Consider the following 15,675-nt stretch of genomic DNA (forward strand, 5'->3'; position numbering starts at 1 on the left):
ATATATATTTTTAATTAATTAAACTATAGACGCAATAGTGTATTATATATAGTATTAATTCTTGCCTTTCTGTTACATGTCTCAAGTACCTCTTTGGTTTCTATATGGCAAGAAGCCCACTCTGAAGTTTAATGGAGAAAAAATGTAAATATGAAAAATGATTTGATCTTATTCCTAAAATATCTGCACTGATATCAAAAAATAATATCCAAAGGCAAGAAAGAATTCTTCAGGGTTAACTGTTGAAACAAGTGAGGAAACCGTTTAGGGATTGGTGTCCATCAAACATCCCAATCTGGGAAAAATAACCTGAAAATTTCTGACTGCCTTTCAATAAAATAGGGCTCATGCTTTAAAAATATTAAGCATTTTCAAAATTGTATATTAAATGAATTATATGTTAAAACTGAACAGTTTAGAAATCTGGAAACTATCTTGAATGAGTTACAAGATGAAAAATTGCAAACCATTCAAAATGAACATCTTTAATGCACCAACCATTAAAAAATATGTGAAGAAATGCAAAGTTTCAAAATCTAGAAAAAAATATTTAAAATCTTCAAATTGCAAACAGTCCAAAGTGAACATCTTTATTGTACCAACCATTAAAAATATGTGTAGAAATGCAAGGTTTAAAAATCTACAAAAACATATTTAAAATCTAAAATTGCAAACAGTCCAATGTAGATTTTTTTTTTAAATCTTCAATTTGAAAACAGTCCAAAAAGAACATCTTTAATGTACCAACCATTAAAAAATATGTGTAGAAATGCAAAGTTTAAAAATCTAGAAAAACATATTTAAAATCTTCAAATTGCCAATAGTACAAAGTGAACATCTTTAATGTACCATCCATTAAAAAATGTGTGTAAAAATGCAAACTTTAAAAATGTAGAAAAAATATCTTAAATCTGTAAATTGCAAATAGTCGAAAGTGAACATCTTTGATGTACCAACTATTAAAAATATCTATAAAAATGAAAAGTTTAAAAATGTATAAAAAAGTTTAAATCTTCAAATTGGAAACAGTCCAAAATGAACATATTTATTGTACCAACCATTAAAAAATATGTGTAAAAATGCAAAGTTTAAAAATGTAGAAAAAATATTTTAAATCTTCAAATTTCAAACAGTTCAAAAATCTTTGATGTACCAGCCATTAAAAATAATTGTAAAAATGCAAACTTTAAAAAATCTAGAAAAACATATTTAAAATCTTCAAATTGCAAATAGTCCAAAGTGAACATCTTTAATGTACCACCCATTAAAAAATATGTGTAAAAATGCAAACTTTAAAAATGTAGAAACATTTCTTAAATCTTCAAATTGCAAATAGTCGAAAGTGAAAATCTTTAATGTACCAACTATTAAAAATATATATAAAAATGTAAAGTTTAAAAATGTATAAAAAAATGTTTAAATCTTCAAATTGGAAACAGTCCAAATGAACATATTTAATGTACCAATCATTAAAAAATATGTGTAAAAATGCAAAGTTTAAAAATGTAGAAAAAATATTTTAAATCTTCAAATTGCACACAGTCTTATATAATTGTAAAAATGCAAAGTTTAAAAAATCTAGAAACTAAGTTGTAATGAAACAAAGTCTTAATGCTGGAAATATTTTTTTTTTTTTAAATCTTCAGATTTAGACTAGTTCTTCTGAAAAAACATCTTAAAAATTTTAAGAAACTCTTTTTTTTTGGCATGGAATTCCTGATGTTGGATAGAAAAATAAAAAAAAATGATGTATTTTTTTTGCTCTTCAGAATAAACATCCTTGGATTGAGTGACAAAAACCTACCTCTAGATGAACAACCAATGAAGGATAAAAACATTGTCCACCCCAAAGCTTTTATATTCTCCCATCTGCTAACCCACTTATGTTAATCTCTATATTTGGAAATTAACATTAGGAGCTCGCTGCTATAAAACAGTTGACGCTGGAATTTTTTTTTATTTACTGCCGTTGACCACATAGGAAACTGGATATGACCAGTAGACACCATATGGACAAACCATTTTTGTATAAAGTGTCTTGGGGAAGTGTGTACTGTCCCAGTAATTGCAATCCCAATATAGAACTGGGAATGAAAGCAGAAGAGCATCTTGATAAAATGTTTTATGGATAGGAAAGAAATTGAGGCTGATGCCCATTCAGCATATTTGGATTTCTGGCAAGAACTCCAGAAATAAGATTGACACACACACATGCTATGAATAATGAAATTAAGGTAAGATTTTTTTTTTACTACCTCAACGGTATCAAAATTATACGCAAAATGGGAAGATGATTTATTTCACCTACCTGAGTCTTTAATTTATTTTTTTATTTGTCCTGCATGCACCCTTGTACTATGTAGAGATTCGTAGGTGCAAATAATGTTTTTGGCATAGATACCTTTTTTTACAATGTAAGATTTGGATTTATATCTTTTTAATTAACTTTTATATATATAGTTATACCGAGCTTTATACACATACAGTAAGTACAATTAGATTTAAATTTGAAAAAATTGGGGAGGCCGATTTATTCATTATAGAGATTAAAAAACACATTATCGCGTAGAAAAAACGGCAACTTTTTCCCTGCAATCACATTACTCGAGTACAGGTATGGGATCTGTTATCCAGAAATCCATTATCCAGAAAGACTCCATTTTATATCATCAAAATTTTTAAAAATTATTTCCTTTTTCTCTATAATACTTGATTCAAACTAGGATATAATTAATCCTTATTAGAAGCAGAACCATATGTTGCTAAGAACACGTGAGTTAGAGTGCACCTCTCACCAATGAAAACAAATAAATGGTGTGCAAGGTCAAATAAACAATAATCAAAGACAAATATAGAGAAAGAATGACCCTTGTAATTGCACCACCCCACAATGTATGCCAGAAGTTCCCACTATATATTCATTCTTTCTCTATATTTGTCTTTGATTAGAAGCAGAACCAGCCTATTGTTTATGCCTATGCTTGCATGATTTTCTTGTAGGCTTAAGGTATGAAGATCCAAATTACAGAAAGATCCGTTATCCGGAAAGCCCCAGGTCCCGGGCATTCTGGATAACAGGTCCCATACCTGTACTAGCTTATTTAAAGAAAACCTCAAACCAAATATTAATGTTCATGTTTTGTCATGAAAAAAACCCTCACACACAAGTGAGAATAACATGGTTCCATTCAGTTTTCTCCATTGACTTCCATAGAAACATTTTTTTTTCTTTAATAAATCCAGATTAATCAAGGTTTCAGATTTGTAATTTTGATAAATCTGCCCCTAAGACCCAACAGGAATCTCCCCCTAGGCAAATAAATGGAAAATTCCTTCCATATTTTTTACTGAAACAGCTGAATTGTGTTTAGCTGTTTCAGCTTGGCCTCCAATACCAGCCACACCCCATAGGTGCGTGACTCATACCACAAATCCCCCAACAGCGAGAGACTGCAGTGCATCATTGATGGGGAGATTCAACGTGCTGGCTTACAGAAAGGGGGGAATGCAAGCAGTAGAGGTATATGCACAGCTCCCACCCTCCACCACCATCACCATTGCACCCTAGGCACATGCCTTTTCTGACTATTCCTAGTTCTGGCCCTGATAGTCACCCTTAGAGTCCTGCAGTGGGTCAGGTACCCCCGGAAAAACCTGCGTTACCCTGTGGGTTGCATGTAGAAATTCCGGGTGCGGGTAAAGACGCGGGTCAGCGGTTCTTCGGGTTTGGGGGTCGTGGGTCGGGCTGCTGGTCTTCTCAATTGCGATATGTACTCCTTTTTTCTGGTCACGTCTACTTCCAATGACATCACTTCCGGTTTACAATGACAGCACTTCCTGTTTTACTCCTTTTTTTCTGACCATGTCTACTTCCAAAGATGTCACTTCCGGTTTACAATGACAGCACTTCCTGATTCTTGATGGTCAGCGAGTAAGGGTTGCGGATAAGGTACTTGCGGGTCGGGTAGCGGTCCAAGCGGGTAAGAATGTGGGTTGTGGTTGCGGATTGCAGGTTGTGGGTACAAAAAATGGACCCGCGCAGGACTTTAGTCACCCTCTATGAACACAGGTAAGAGAGTAGTCTAGATGATTTAACAAAGAGCAAACATCTATATATCAGTTGATTTTAAAAACAGTTTTTTCTGGGGTGTGGTGGATGAATTGTCCTAGTGAAGATAATGTTTTTTCCCAGGGGCCAGAACTAGGGGTAGGCAGCTACCTAGGTTGCAACTACAGGGAGGGGTGCAAAAAAATTCTGTTTCAGTAAACTCAGCTCCTGTCTGCCCTGGGTTGCTCTAAGTTAAGGAAAGGGTGAGGGAAGTAACCTGTAGAGGGGTTGCCACTGTAGTTGTACATCCCTCTTGGCTAATTTATTCCACAGTACATTTACCCGTTTTTTACATTTAATTAAGTGTCCCAAGACAAATATGAACGTGGTTTCCCTGTAAAAATGAATTGTGTGTGTGTATATACAGCAAATATATGTATAGAATGTAGTGCACTGCTGTATTTAACTGAAATATCAAATACGAGGAATTTCCCCTCATTTGGAACACTTCCTTCAGAAGGAGATACACGTAATGCAAAGCAGAGGGAAAGGCGATGTGCTTTCAGCTGGGCAAACAGAGGACATGATGGGCTGTAATACAATCTGCATACTTGTAGCTAACATGATGATCTGCTAAATGTCATCACTGCAGACAGAAAAAGAAATATATACACAGTATTCAAAGCAAGAAGAGTGCTTATTCTCAGAGACTAATGTTGGAATTCATGTCTTAGGACCAAAGGAAATGGGGATTTATCGAACTAGGAAACCTTTACACAGTTAGATATGATTGTACCAGTCTTCTGACCCCTCCCCCCATCTCCAGTGCTTCTCTTGACACTTAAACCATGGGAAGGATGGCTGGAACCACTCAAGCAGATTTCAGAACTGTATTTTCTACATTGCAACATTTTAGTTATATTCAATGGTGCCACCTAAGGCATGGAACAAACAGAACAAGGTTTGGCAAACTTAGTATTGCTCGTTGTTTTCAGGCATAAATTCTATTGTTATTTTTTATGATAGTGATCATTTAATACCTAAATATAAAGGTAAAATATCTAAAATATCCAGAAATTACTTTAAATATCACTTATAGTGTTCACACCATACAGGGATGTATTGACAACACTCCAGTTAAATGTCCAATGGTACGTGTGACAAATCTGAACTGTTAATCCAGACAAAAATTATTTTCCCATATGGCTCAGTACCATCCAGAAATTCCTGCAATGGTCAACAGAAATAAAATTACTACACCAGCTGGATCCTTCTAATATGATTCCCCAAATATAGACTCCAATAGTGCTTTATGGGCAGAACCACTTCCATAAAACAAGACAAGATACAAATTGATAGTCTTCTTTATTAGCTCTGCTGCCAAAGGTAAGGGACCTTCTCTAGCTCTCTGGGGTTCATAGACATAGAGCAAAGCAGCAATGCAAATAAACAGACAGACATAGACTATTATTATTTTGTGTCTGAATACAGGTATGGGATCTGTTATCCAGAATGCTCAGGAACTGGGGTTTTCCAGATAATAGATCTTTCCATAATTTGGATCTTCATACCTTCATCTACTAGAAAATCATGTAAACATTTAATAAACCCAAATAGAGTGGTTCTGCCTCCAATAAGGATTCATTACAGTACTGTAAATCTTAGTTTGGATCAAGTACAAGGTACTGTTTTATTATTACAGAGAAAAAGGAAATCTGATTATTTGGATAAAATGGAGTTTATGGGAGATGGCCTTTCTGTAATTCAGAGATTTCTGGATTACAGATTTCCAGATAACGGATCCAATTGAAACATACTTTTTTCGTGTCACACGTTGCTTTTTGTTGATTTTTATCAATGGGGAAATAGTTCTTAATAAAGAATATAAAGGGTAGTTTTATCAAATTACAGTTCACTACAGAAATAATGCTTATTATTTTCTAAATAATCAAATGGTATTTTTAGAATCCTATTCATAAGTGGGTGAAAGTTTGAGTTCACCATTTGATACATATGATTTTAAAAAATCCCAAAGGAATTCTTCTTTTTTGAGCTCTAATTTCATACTTTGTTAAATCTTACCTAAATGTTCAATACATCGACCTCTGAAATTTTATGTGCCATAGTTATTTTCATTCATATTACAATGTACTACTTGTTTTTTGTTCTGCTATTACAGAGTGTATAAATGTAGCTAGTTTGTAATATCCACATTACGATATTTCCATGAGTAGACAGGTCATTTCTTGTGACGGCTAAAAGAAATAGGTTTCTTCTAGGGTGTATTCTCCCCAAAGGGATATCCAAGGGTGGCATCACTGTCCAAACACTTACTAACAATCACATTTCGGTTTTTTTCCATGAATGTCTAAAAATGTGTGGTTTTCCTATATTTCTTAAAATAAATTTATTAAGTGAAAAAAAACACAAAAACCTTAATGCCAAACTTTGCCATGTAAAAGAGTCAAGGTGCTATAGAAGTCAATGGGAGCTGTGCTGATTCTCTTGGACCATTTTTAATCCAATCAGAATTTTCGAATTTTTTTGTGATTTTTTTTGCTACGAATTGACTGAAAAATTTGAGTTTTTAGAGGTTTAAGAGATATTTGTATTTTTCATCCAGCGCTTTCTTTCACGCGTTTTACATTTGGGTTTTTTAATAAATTAAAATGTGACCTTTAATAAATAAACCTCTAAGAGGGTTTCATTTTTGTTTTGTTTTTTGCTAGCAAAACTCAAATCTTAAATTTTTAGAGGTTTTAAATGTATTCATATTTATTAGCACATTGTTGATCCCTTCTTTTCATTCATACTTTTTATATTTTATCTTTGAATAAATTCAATGACATTTGTAATTTTAGAGCTTGTGAGTGTAGTCGTGGTTTCAAAAACCTCTACAACCGCTACAATTCTTTAATAAATAATAAAACAAATTATTTTATTAAATTATTTAACTAAACATTTAATAAACAAGCCTCCACAGAGAAATAACTGACTTTCTATTCATTCCTATAGGATTTTTAGAAAATCAGAATTCACTGTTTGAGAAATACAATTCTAAAAATCCCATGGGAATGAAAAGAAAGTGGGTGAAATTTTGTGTGGTGAGCTCTAATGTCACATTTGACTTACCAGTTGCTTAGTATGGTCACAGCTGAACATTGGGGCAGCATGATGAAAGACATTATTTATGCAACACAACTCTGTATACAAAAATACTACAACCCAGAGTGTGCTAAAATGATCTAGCCTCTTCTGGTTACTGTTGAATAAAAAGATGATTTATTGCAGCAGACTGCTAGTCAAACTCGCCTGACGCGTTTCAGGAATAACTCCCTTAATCATAGGCTTACAAACATTAAAATACAATTCCCTTAAATATATAACATCATAACGACCCCTACTGGGTGCTTAATGAATAACACTTTATTATATCCAATTTAATACAATACTGTAATACTATTATAATGCTAATTAAGATCCAATTTATTGTTATCAATTAAAACATTGTTGTACTACTAAACAAATAGAAAAAGGGATTTATTAAAAACTGTACATAAATGTGTAGTGAAGTAAAATTTGCAAAAAGAGACCTTAAATATTATACTCCTAACATATACTTAAAGGACATGTAAACCCCCCCCATGCAAAAAAATGTAATCACTGAAAAGCCTCTTTGAAATCTCTAAATACCTGCTACACTGGTTGTTCAAAGGTTAATAGTAAGGCTGCAGCATCCACGTAATCACTTAGAATCCCTTCTACTCCTCTAACCCACTCAGCCCTCTCCCTCCTGAATTTCCTTTGGCCGTTGGCTCATGAGCATGCTCAGTTCTTCTCTACTCAGATTAATGAGCACACCCTCCAGTCTAGCAGCCAATGAAGAGATGGCATTGCTGGTTCATTGCATGAACTTTACGTCACAGATGTGCTGTTTGCAGATACAAATGCACTGATGATGTGTCAGAGGAAAAATGGCCCCCAGGTGAAAGCTTATATTTGTTTTAGGGAAATGTAATGACACTGGCAAACGTAGGGGATGTATGCAGTCAAATAAGGCCATTTGGGTGGGGGAGATATGCCAAACATATTCATGGTAGGAAAATGTAAGCTTTAGATGTCCTTTAAGAACAATTATATTTACACTTTGGTCAACATTACTATTTAGTCTGCAACACTGCAGGATTGAGAAAGTATTATAATTGACTTTTTATTGAAAAAAATTAAAACATTAAGAACAGTGTAATCCCTAGGTGCTTCATATTAGGGATGCACCAAATGCAGGATTTGGTTTGGGATTCGGGCAGGATTCTGTCTTTTTCAGCAAGATTCAGATTCGGCCAAATCCTTCTGGCCGGCCGAACAGATTCAGAATCCTAATTTCTATATGCAAATTAAGGACGGGGAGGGAAAACTGTGACTTTTTGTCACAAAACAAGGAAGTAAAAAATGTTTTCCCATTCCCACCCCTAATTTATATATGTAAACAAGGATTCGGATCGTTATTCAGCCTGAATCTTTCACGAAGGATTCAGGGGTTTTCAAAATCCAGTGGATTCGGTGCATCCATAATTTATAAATCTTTAGGATGCTCTTGGAAATTTACAAGCATTTGAGATAAGGGACTGCCTGTCATCCCAGTAACTAGCTTTCAAGCATAATTACCTCTTGGTGGCTCTTTTCTGCCGATTTCTGGAGGGTGCCATGTTTTCCTTTTGCTTTTATAACAGTGCTAACCCTGTAGCTGGGCTTTATAATGCAAGGGGGTGACATCCATCTTCATTTCTATTACAAAACTTTGTGGAACCCTCTTGAAGTTTCCCTCACCTTTAACGGAAAGTCCATCCTGTCTAAGGATTATAATTTTTATTCTGTATAATTTTGTTTGACAATGAGCGTAATACAGGAATCTACATATAATTACAATTTAACTATTTATATTTTTTTATTAAATCTCTTTTTATTACATTTTTAAATTTTCCAAAGGGTACAGAAAGAAAAAAGGTGAATGGGGAAAGAAAACGAACATAGAAAGACATAAAAGAAAATAATTACACACTTTAGCACTTAATTATCATAATAAAATGTTACTTCACACTCTATTACATTTTTTATTTATTTATGGTTTTTTTTTTTTTTTTGTATAACCTACGACTATTTATATTTTGAGGCTATTTGTGCCAGGGCTGCAATCAAAGTAGTGGCTATACTTTTTTTTAATTAATATAAATCACATTTTCCAACACTATTCTAATTATCTAAACAAGGGGCACTATTAAATGATAAGAGCCATCTAAATAAAATGTGGAAACCCAAACTGTGTAATAATCAGTCATGATTTTGTTGGCAAATAATATTTAAATAGTTTTAAAATTAGACATCAGTTTTATTTTTGATGTTTTCTTTTGTTTTATTTTTAATAATGTAAAAATACCTGAAATATATTTTTAAAAAACATTGGAAACACCAAACTGTACCATATTCATTTAAGGTTTTTAAGGCAATTTATATCAGTAGATTTCTGCCCAGTCATGGACCGATCTAAAAATTATATAAGACAAAAAATTCATATAAAATGTATGTTTAACCTTATAGGGACTGGAATATCAATTCATCTATTACCACATTTAAAATGTTGCCTTAAAATCTATATTCTTCATACCATCTTCCAGATAAATGTAGGTAGATGTTACCAAATTCCAATCTATAATCTTAATAGTGAAAGAGTTAGTTTTGTTTCTGATAGAAAAAGCAGGCACAATTCTTGAAAATGCTAAAAAATGGTTTATCAAGGGAAGTTTTGGGTTGTATTATTCTTCATGGGACAGGAAAAGCAAGGTAACAAGATGGAGAACTGGAGGAAACATTTTCTCCATCGGATTGCATTGTACTGCTTTTTCTTGCCCATAGAGACAAGGTTCCCGGCCATGTGAGATTGGATTTAATTATCTTGGAGAGGTTTCATATGGTGTAATGCAAAATGACCCAGCCTTAAACCAATGAAGACTTATTATTTAAACACATCAGTAAAATATCTTTAGAAGTTCAAAATAAATACAAAATCAGATAATATAACCAAACCTTAAAAGGATTTATTTGCATAATAAATCTACACATACTACATACATACAAAAGGTTTAATTATATAAAAGTTCATAATGTATTGCAAACAGTCTGTGCAGATTTTATTCTTCTGCTTTCTAAAGAGGAAAACAGACAAAAATAATTGATCAGACAACAAAGCAGTAAATTGAATGCAAATTCATTGAAATTTTTTAAAAAAAGAACAGAAAGCAAAACGTTGTTGTAGATATCTAAGTGGAGTCATGGGAACTATTACCAGGGATGCACAGAATACAGGATTCAGTTCAGTCCAGTGCTGGATTTGGGTTCAGCTGGCAAAACCAAACCCTAACGGTCAATGTAGACAGAATGGATGCCATTTTGGGAATTTTGCGCAAATGCTAATATGCCATTTACAGTCTGTATTTAATTCTGTTTTAGTTCAAATCTTTTGTGGGGGGATCAAGTGCTTGCCTGAATCCAAAAATTGTGGATTCTGTGCACCTCAAAATATATCACAGTTGAAAAAGGGATTCTGCAAAGCAAATTACCGATTACATTTTAGGGGAGGTATAAATACAGAATATATAGAAATACATCCCAATCATTTCAAATATCTTTTGCAGCTATATTTTCTAGGCATTTCCTATGCACATAAAAGCAACATTTATTTCAATCTGTTTTTCTAAACTTTGTACTGTCTTTTGTGCAGGTTACTTTAGTTACTTTATAAAATGGGATTATAAGAACAAGTTACCTTTCCAATATTATGGCCCTTCACTTCATCACCTGGTTACTCTTCGCTCTTCTCGATTTTGGTAACCTCACGGGTCTTGGCACGAAGCTTGTTGACCTGGAATTCTGCAAGATCAGCACGTTTCTCAGACTCTTCCTGTTCATGTTCCGGAATCCGGACAGATGTACATTGGCTTGTTCCTTATGAAGGAAAATACAGTTATATGTAGACAGTGAATGGGTGTACTGTTTAGGGTGTATGGCCACAAAATGACAATGGTAAAAAATCCACCATGCTATACGCTGGTCCCTTTTAAAATTTTCAAATGTTGGGAGATTTGACAGGGTACTTGTTTGTTTACCTTGGATAGTTGTTTTAGCAGAATATTTCTTTTAAATCCTCTAGTTATACTTTTTAATGTGTGGCCTTATATTTTCAGAGCTTAATTCACGCCTGGCGAATAAATTCGCCCATCACTAATAATAATGTCTTATTGAAAAATTGATAATATGAATACATCGACACACTTGGTACAATGTAGATTGGGTTTACAATCTTTGTATGTCTAATACACATGCATAAAAAAAGTATTGAAATGCTTAACAAGGAGCTGAAACAGGATATAAATGTGTAAAACGTACATCAGTAATGGCTTTTTTAGCTTTTCTTCTGCTTTCCTTAATTTTTGGACAGCATCTTCAACTTCAGTTTGTAGCTGAGAGACATCTGTTTCAAACTTCTTTTTGGTGTTGATATGGCTGGTGTTCTAGAAAAGCAATGCATGTTAGAAAATGGGAATGAAGGGAAAATCAGGACAGATTTATTAAGGGTCAAATTGAAAAGTTAAATTCAAACTTTCAAATTTTTTTTTTTTGGTCAAAACTCTCAAATTCGAATCGTGATTTATCCACACTCATTTTGAGTTTCAATTTGAATTTCAAGATTTATCACACTCTGGCCCTCTTACACTCTGACTATTCAGCGAGTTCATGTATAAGTCAATGGTAGAGGTCCAGGGACCAATTTGGACATGTTAGTAGCCTTCCTGACATTCTAGTTTTTTTCATAGAAAAACTTGAATCGAATTTGGTTGATTTCAATTAGAATTCGATTCAAGTTTTCGAGTCAGTAAAATTTGTGCTAGTTTAAGATATTTTGCATTTTTTTATTAAATAACCCCCATTCGAATTTCCAGTTTATTTAAAAGATTTTTAAAAAAATTACATTAAAGTCAAAATTCGACCTTTAATAGATGTGCATTTACATGTATGAACATTAAGTCGAAGGGCAATAAATGAACTGGGGGAACTTTACAAAGACCTTTAACTATACCTGTGAGTTGAGCAGCTGCACACGCTCAGTGACATCAAGGAGCTCCTGTTCTGCCACTTTGCGTGCTCACTTAGTCTGTTAGAAAGCAGACCTCATCTTCTTAATTTCTGTTGTCATGAGGGTATTACTCTCAGACATTGCTAGTTGTTCCTTCAGATCATCAATTCCCTGAAGGGCATTATCAAGGTGCAGTTGAGCATCTTTTATAAACAGAAAGCAATATCACTTGGCAGCTCACACAGGTGATCAACATGCAAAAAAGAAGAACAATAATCTACCTTCACATTCCTGAGTTGTTTTTGAGACTCTGCTGCTTGTCGATTAGCATAGTTTGTGTTTCCATCTCATTCAAATCTCCTTCCATCTTCTTCTTTAGTCTTACAGCATCAACCCTGCTCCTTATCTCAGCATCCAGGGTACTCTGCATGGAGTCTAGTGCCATTTGGCTGTTCCTCTTTATTTGTTCAATCTCCTCATCCTTCCCAGCTAACTTTCTCTCAATTACAGTCTTAACATGGGTCAGTTCAAGCTCAATAGGTATAATTTTGGCTTCATTGTGTTCCAATGATGGTTAAGAATAATTTATAAAATCTAAAATGACTGCAGGTCAGATTTTTTTCGCTCAATCTGTCTTGGCTTTTTGAACTCATGGATGATTTTTTTAGTCTCTGCAATCTGTTCAGTCAGATCTGAGATCTCCTCTGTATCAACAGAAGAAGAATCATCTGGAATTCTGAGCATATACTTAGATCATACAAAAATGGCTGTAGGTATAGCTAGGGCCAGGAAACACAGAGAAAAGCTTACACTACCAATGGTCAAAGCTAAAAAAAAATTAAATAAAAGTTAATACCGTCAAAGTTTTTCTGCTTCTTATCAAAAGCTGCACAAGATAAAATTTATATCTATCTCTTTTAGACACCTTATAAAATCAACCTACTTTGCTTCCTCAGTTCCTCAGTGAGCTGGATTGCATCAGTCTCATATTTGGTTCACTACTGAACCACTTCACTGTTGCCCTTGGACAGGGCCCGTTGCAGCTCAGCTTTTGCTTTCAGCTCCTCTTCAGGTATCTCCCTGAGCAGGTCACAGTCATGACGGCAAGATTGCAATGCATGGGCGAGGACATTCTTGGCCTTTACAAATAAAAATAAAAGTGCATAAATTGCCTGCACTTAACAAACAAGCAAATCATACATGGATTGTAAATTATCTTATTCTTGATATTTGAGAAGAAACTAAAATTACCTTTGTTTATTATCCCAATGCCTTTTTAGTTCTTCAGTTTGCTGGGTAAAGGCCTGTTTGCCTTTGGTGAGCTGAGAAATCAAAGATTCTTTCTCCTCCAACTGACAGGAGAATTCACCTAATTTAAGACATTGCAAGTAACACATTGGGTTTGCCATTAAATGGAAGGTATGTTTGTTGTAAATAACTACCATTCTCTGTCCAAAGATAAGCTCTTTGTGCATTGATGTCATTGATGACTCTCAAATGTCCTTCTAGTGTCCTGCACATTTTTTCCAGGTTTGACTTTAAAAAGTAAATAAATTTAGCATCCACACAGTACAGTTATATCTTCCATAATAACGATGTAATGTTATATATTTCTTCCTGAGAGCAGAGGCTGTAGCTTCATGTTGAAGAGTGGCCTCTTTAAGATCATGTCTCATCTTCTGAAATTCTGCTGCACGCTTTTTGTTCAACTCAATCTGAAAAGAATTGGCACCTGTAGCTTCTTCCAGCGCTCACTAATTTCTTCAAGTTCTCTGCAGGTCTTCTATTTCTTCTTCCAACTCCTCAATGTGGTCCTTTAAAAGTAATTAGGACATTCATTTATAGATTGCTGTATTTCTCTTTGAAGCTTTGATTAAATGAATGATTATCAAACTATTTGAAATATGTAAGTAACATTTAATATGTACCCAAAGTTCTTTAATTTCTGCAACTGGGCAGCAAGTGACTGTCCATCTTCAATCTTAGTCTGCACCTGGCTGATTTCAAACTCCTTCCTGTAAAAAATAACCAAAGTAATTATTAGTATTTCTCTTTCTGAAAATGTGTACTAATCCCATTTGTATGTTGTCTCTATTATGCTCTCAAATGTCTGGAGTAAAACCATTGTCTTACTTTTTGCTTTGTCATCCAGTTGCTGCTTGTCATTTTCCAAGTCTATTAAAGACTCTTGGGCCAGCTGCAGATCACCCTCCAGCTTTCTCTTTGTCCTTGCCATGTTCGTATGCAGCTTTTTTTCCTGCTCCAGAGATCCCTCAAGCTGAAGAAACATAAAACATATCAAAGATTAACAAATGGATTTTATGATAACATAATTATTGTTATCACCTAACATTAATATCCGTACATCATCAATTAGCTGCTCCAGTTTGATTTTGCTTTTGTCAGGATGTTAACCTAACTTCTTCAGCCTGTAGGTCATCCAAGGTCTGTTGGTGGGCTTCCTGGTGAGCTTTATTTTCTTTAGTGAGCTTAGAAATGTTCTCATCCAACCATTTTTTAGGAAAGTTTTTAACCTACATGGTGGTAAAAAGATTGAGTATATTACCATGGGTGCCTTAAAAATATATTTTAATAGATTTGTGTAATAAACTTTGGGACAAAATATTGTGTTAAGCATGGGATCAGAGTACTAATAATATTATGTATTGTTCTATTTTTAGAAAGAGCATAGTTTTAATGTAGTCTTAAATGAAGGTAAATGTAATCTTAGGGGTAGATTTATCAAGGGTCGAATTTCGAAGTTAAAAATACTTTGAATATCGAATTCAAACTTTTTTTCATAGAATTTGGCTATTCTGAGGTTGAAGTAAAATCAAACGATCGAACGATTAAATCCTTTTAAAACCATTTTTACTTCAACTTCAAAAACTTAGAAAAATGCTGTAGAAGGTCCCCGTAGGCTAACATAGCACTTCGGCAGGTTTAATTTGGCGAAGTATTGAAGTCGAAGTTTTTTTAAAGAGACAGTACTTCGATTATCGAATAGTCAAACTATTTTTACTTTGAATCGAAGTCTAAGTAAATTCGAAGTCGTAGTATCCTATTCGATGGTCGAAGTATCCAAAAATTACTTTGAATTTCAAATTTATTTACTTAGAAAATTCCCTCGAATTCACTTCGACCCTTGATAAATCTGCCCCATAATGTCTTAAAGACTTAATTCATAAAAAGTCTTTAAAAGCTTAAAGACTTAATTCTGAAATAGTCTTAATGTAGTGGTATACTAACCGTATATATGTTACATTATATGTTTAATCATATTTCCTAAAAAATTTAATTTACACATAGTTTCTTGATTGCTTTTTAATGTTGTTTATGCTCACATCTCTAATTCATACATTAAGCTAGGCTTAACAAAATATCTTCCATACAATGCAAGGAATTATCAAAATACTACTTTGTTCTCGTTGGCATGTTTCTCCTTTTCAACTTTGGCCAATGTCAGTTCAAGATCATCAATATCTTTCTTCAGCTCAGA

The 15,675-nt window shown here is 33.8% G+C and overlaps 1 pseudogene; it reads right to left on the bottom strand.

The window, feature by feature from the left end:
* Positions 1-10,785: 10,785 nt before the first annotated feature.
* On the bottom strand, positions 10,786-15,675 carry LOC108702230 (annotated as a pseudogene).

Source organism: Xenopus laevis, chromosome 9_10S, assembly GCF_017654675.1.
Source record: "Xenopus laevis strain J_2021 chromosome 9_10S, Xenopus_laevis_v10.1, whole genome shotgun sequence".
Classification (NCBI taxonomy): domain Eukaryota; kingdom Metazoa; phylum Chordata; class Amphibia; order Anura; family Pipidae; genus Xenopus; species Xenopus laevis.